We start from the raw sequence: 5878 nt of genomic DNA, 5'->3' as shown, positions 1-5878 counted from the left end.
CAACACTCCAGGGCGGAGCTGGCGGACAAGAAGCCCAGGGTGGAGGGAAGGAGGAGCCGAGACAGAGGAGCAGAGACAGCCAAGGAACTTGGAAGCATAGAGGAGGAGGGAGTGGGAGGCTGGGCAGATTTCTGGAGACACTGGGTATTTTGAGCTAGGTGGAACCAGCTGAGAACGCCAGAGAATCAGGGCAAAACAGAAACACAGACTTTAACAGTGTAGTGCTGGGTAAAACTGACTCGGGGCAAGGAAATGAAACAGGCAGGAAACACTCACTCTTCCAGACGATCAGCACACTTTCCTCAGCTGTTGTAGATGGGGTAGGGCTCCACAACATCCCCTCGTACTCCACCAGTAATTCAACTGGCACAGGCGATGTTGCTGGTTCACCACCTTGTCAGACATGGTTGAGCCACCAACTTCCACCAACTTGGGCTATGGGGGGATCTGTGGCTCTGGCGATAGCTCTTGCTCTCGTATCGTGGCAGACTTGGGCTCATGGTCTGCGGTGGGCTCAGGCATTGCTGTCATTGGTCTGGTGGTAGCGGCTGGTGTACTGATCTCCTCCTTGCTCTCGCAGATGGTAAATGTGGAACCGCTGTGGAGGAGTACCCACTCCACATACTCTATGAAAATCCCTAGAGGCTTGTTTCCGGGCAAGCACAATCTAATTTTCGTGTTGAGGCTTGTCCGGAAAAGCATACAAAGGCAGTTGTCATCATAAGGGACAAGATGGCAAAGGTCCAGAAATTCCTGTGTGTGCCTCTTGAGAGACTGGTTCCCCTGCAACAGGAGGAGGATTCTCTTTGCTGATAGAGCCATGTTATTTGGTCAGTTCTTCTGTTACAGATCAGTTGAACTAAAGATTGTGGTGATGGATCTAAGTGCAGCAATTTGTGTTTAACAAAAAGACAGATGATACGTAACACAAATATGTTTGTTATACTATAATTTACTGATCAAAATCATTTATCATGGCATTATCACTCCATCCAAGTCATAACCCATAAAGTATTCATCCAATTCTCACTATGAACTATGACTTTTGACTCAATAAACTTCTAATTTTCTGCTTATTAATAGTTAGTAAGATAGTTGTTAAATTTAGGTATGGGGTAGAATTAAGGGATCTAAAATATGGTCATGCAGAAAAAGGCATTAATATGTGTTCTATAAGTACTACGAAACAGCCAATATGCTAGTAATATGGATGCCAAGTAATAGTGAGAATTGGTCCCTAAAATAAAGTATTACCAAATGGATCTGTGTTGCCTTAAAAAAAAAAGAAAAAAAGTTACGTTCACATTTTTATGCTGTTTTTTTTTTTTTCAAAATGAGATTTAAAAAAAAAAAAATATATTAATCTCTCTTATCATCTCTAGTATCTAACACAGCTGATTCAGACCCTCAACTTGTTGGGAGTGAGCTCCATGCACTGAACTGGATGTGACACATAATCAAGACATACAAACTGTACAGGGCGATTGGGTGCCAGGACTGGAAATGAAAACCACTGTATTTACAACAAAATGCAATGCTGCAACAAAGTTCAATGCTGATGCTCTGTATTGGATTAAGAATTGATTGTGTGTCCGCTGATATCACCAGCGATGGAAAAAAAACCGTAGCTTTTTTAAATGACAAAAAAATTGTAATTAATTGCTTGCAAAATGATTCACCATTTCAAAGTGCACTGGCGACACCTGCTAATCACAAAATAAACCCAAAAAATAACCCAAACACATAAAATGGCATCTTTTACAAACCAATTGCAAAAGTTTTAATGAAAGTTTTATTCAATAATTAATAAATAATTCCACTAAAATTAAGTGTACTGTGTGTGCAAATTGTGTTCTTTTATTAATTTGCAAAGCTTGATATTTGTCTTTTTAAGGTAAGGTTTGACTAACTACGCTAATTAGAAACAATTAACTATCACTTTCCCTTTCGCATTATGCATGCAAGTTTTTGTCATTAAGACTGAAACTACATAATAAAATTGACCAGAGGTCATATATTAGACCAGGAATGGGCAACTCTGGCCCTTGAGACACTGGTTCATGCTTTCATCAGAACAATCCTATTGACAAACTATCAGAATAACAATCAGAATTGTGGAATCACAATTGTTGCTGTCAGCCAGAAACCTGCCACTAGCATCCACAATGCGACAACAACTAATCGCATAATTAAAAGTAAATGGTTCTAAGGGATATGGCCCATTTCATGTATTAACTGCTTACAAGGTGTGCACCCTATGAATGTGTGCATGTTTCAATTGTTAATATATTTTGCATTTAGTTGGCTACTAAATTCTGTCTGGGCTAACCCTGAGAGACAGGGTGCGAAGCTCGGACATCTGGGAGGGGTTTCGAGTACAGCCCCTCTTGATCCTCCACACTGAAAGGAGCCAGTTGAGATGGTTCAGATGCCTGTTTAGTCTTCTGGTTCAGGTGCTCCAGGCATGTCCAACTGGAAAGACCCCATAAAAAGAAAAATAAAAGTAATATATGACATATATTGCCCTATATCAAGAGTTCCACTTTCATTCTTTCTGTCCGTAAGGCCAATAAACTTTCAAAGCTTTTTAGTTTTTTCAAAACTACTTCATTACATTTGAATTCAAATTGCAATTCTGCATCCTGTTACTACTACAATTCAATTCAGATTTAGGAATCAAATTGTTCTAAAAGCTTACTCAGCTTAGCATACCAGAACAATCCTAATATATGTATTCAAAGTCTGATATATTTAATCACATGGTTCAACTAATTTCCTATTGTGCTCCATTCTCTCATCACTCTTGTTCTATTTGTATTCTGCTGTACTCAGACACTGGACACACACAGATCATTTGCTTGAAGTAGCTCTTCATTCCATTGTGCTCTGAACTGACTTGAGCTAAATAATGATACTGTCGTCTTTTATAGCAGAATTGTTGAGTTTCCATAACTGATTCTGCCTTTTATCTCTGTGAAGCAGCTTTGACACAATCTGTATTATATAAAGCGATATAGAAATAAAGGTGACTTGACTTGATTCTGCAGTTATATTTGTCTGAAAGAGAACCAATATAAGCCCATTGACACTGAGAGAAATGTAATGAATAACACAGAACATCAGATATTCTCTACATATTCTCTACTAATGAGAAACAAGAGACCAAAAAATGCAGATGAGCTGAAGGCCACTGTCAAAGAAACCTGGGCTTCCATACCACCTCAGCAGTGCCACAAACTGATCACCTCCATGCCACGCCGAATTGAGGAAGTAATTAAAGCAAAAGGAGCCCCTACCAAGTATTGAGTACATGTACAGTAAATGAACATACTTTCAGAAGGCCAACAATTCACTAAACATTTTTTTTTTTTATTGGTCTTATGAAGTATTCTAATTTGTTGAGATAGTGAATTGGTGGGTTTTTGTTAAATGTGAGCCAAAATCATCACAATTAAAAGAACCAAAGATTTAAACTACTTCAGTCTGTGTGCATTGAATTTATTTAATACACGAGTTTCACAATTTGAGTTGAATTACTGAAATAAATGAACTTTTCCAAGACATTCTAATTTATTGAGATGCACCTGTATTAATTTTCCACCATGGTAATACATACCTGTTCCAGCAGAGAGCGTGCTTCCTCCGACACAAACTCTGGGATGTTCAGGGATGAGTGTCTTCCAATGCCAGCAGGATGACACTGATATAGAGACTAAACACATAGTAACAATGTAAGTGTTTCAACATTTAGGTTTTTTATATTTAAACAGAGATACATAGAAATCACATAACCCCCTTCATTATAATTTGCCACACTGAAATCAATATATAAATACATTTTAAAATGATTCACTGAGAATAATGCATCTGTTGATGAAATACTCTCACCTTTCCGACTATGAGCTCAAATAAAAGGGCTCCCAAACTCCACCAATCGCACACTAATGTCTCTTCGCAGATTCCGCCCACTTCTAAATGACAGAGAGAGAAAAAAAATAGTATCATCATAGTGTCTCACTTTATTGGACATTTTTGTCACTTTACTGGACAATTTATTATTTCACTCTTTTTTCACTTACTGGCAAAGACAAGAAGCTTTTTCAACAAAATGAAGAGCAAAGTAACTGTTTAACAGATTTTTCTACGTTTTAATTACATGCTGCACCAGAGTAGGATGGGAAATGATCTGTCCCACAAGAATGCCAATATAGTAGCTTTATTGCTACTCTTCATCAACTGTTAAGAAAGCGTGTACAAAATAATTAGCACTACCTTATAATGAGATAATAAAACTCCTACTTGTGAGTCAAGACTTTATTACAATGTCACTATACAGATAGAAAAACTAAATATGAAAGGACCAAAATCAAAACAAATAAATAAAAAAAACTGAAATCACTTCTCAAAGTCATTGACTGTACAGCACAGTTACTGTGCATCTTCTTTGACCTCTTTCCACTTTGGTATCTTAGAAAATTCAGATTTTTCCTCTGGTAATTAAAGGCGTTTTTTGCTTAGTCGTAATGACATTATTTTGGTGTTCATGTGTATGCAGCTCTGAACCCGAGAAGAACAAAACACACAAGTAAGCATGTATACAACATATTTGATCCTATGCTTTATTTCCTTCTAAAAAAAAAAAAGAAAAAAAAAAGGATGATTTTGGGACTGGTCTCCCCAAACTCTGTAACTCTGAACAGGAAATTAGATGTTTTACAAATTGTATCTTCCACATATAATCAGTTTTATTTATTACAATCATTTATAAAGAATGGCCATTTCCCATTTGATGGTTTCACCCATACCAAAACAAATTTATATAAATACTGTTTATTTACTAATATTTGGTGTTCTGTTAGTTGGTTCCAGTCAGTTCTGTCACTCAAGTCCAGTCAAGATTCTGACCAGTCTGAGTGGTCCAATTTCTCTCACCTGCCCTGGACTGTGCTTCTCCCCCATGATCTAGATTTAGTTTTTTTTTGGTAAATAAAAACGCCTACTGCATTAAACTGGACTATTGAGTCCACTCCTCACCTCTCTTCCTGCACCCTCCCCCGACAGCATAAATCTGGATTTTGCCTGTAGTCTGTAAGAAAAACCCTGAAACGTTGTATTGTTCGTTCCTCTTTAAGACGGTGGATAGTTAGCTCAAACAAATATAAAATACAGTGCATTTAATGAAAGAGTACAGACTGTGCCTATAGAATGTGCCTATAAGGTTAAGACAAGCTGACCTGGTGCACAGTACATCTTAGAGATGGCGTTAGGATCACATGACTCCTCTACATCACTCCAGCTACAAAAATAGGTGAGCTGCACACGACCTGAGAGAGAGAGCGAGAGAGAGAGAGTTAGTGTGTGTCATTCAAACTCTGATCAAATTACACCATAGCTTTAGTTAAATTAATAAAGTTATGTAGTGTGTGCTAGTCTCTTTAGTTGTAGCTCAAGACCACACAAAATAATTACATGAATGATATATGCGGTTTACACACACATAGTCAAAATGTAAGGCAATTAAAAAATTATAATAATTATAAAATATAAAAAAAGAATAATAATAATATATAGATAATAACAGTGTTATTTGGAGATACAATGTTCCATCAAGTCTGCTTAATCAGTTACTAAATAAGCATGTCAAAATTATTAAGGAAAATAAGGGTTTCTTATCACAGTAATAAAATGTTGCATTGCAAAAGTGAGCATACCCTCCTAAAAGTTACAAAATAAAATGTAATACATTTTTTTGGTGCTAATAAAAGGAATTTTTGATCAACGTGAGCATGTTGAACCAAAACATTTAAAGAGGAGTAATTTATTGATATCTATTTATTTATTTCATTATTTTATATATATATATATATATATATATATA

At 36.7% G+C, this 5878-nt stretch overlaps 1 pseudogene; it reads right to left on the bottom strand.

The window, feature by feature from the left end:
• Positions 1 to 435: 435 nt before the first annotated feature.
• Positions 436 to 5878, bottom strand: part of LOC107676695 (ribosomal protein S6 kinase delta-1-like) — a 28351-nt pseudogene continuing 22908 nt past the window's right edge.

The sequence above is a fragment of the Sinocyclocheilus anshuiensis genome, unplaced genomic scaffold (assembly GCF_001515605.1).
Source record: "Sinocyclocheilus anshuiensis isolate Anshui unplaced genomic scaffold, SAMN03320099.WGS_v1.1 scaffold468, whole genome shotgun sequence".
Taxonomy (NCBI): domain Eukaryota; kingdom Metazoa; phylum Chordata; class Actinopteri; order Cypriniformes; family Cyprinidae; genus Sinocyclocheilus; species Sinocyclocheilus anshuiensis.
This window is presented reverse-complemented; position numbering and strand designations above follow the sequence as displayed.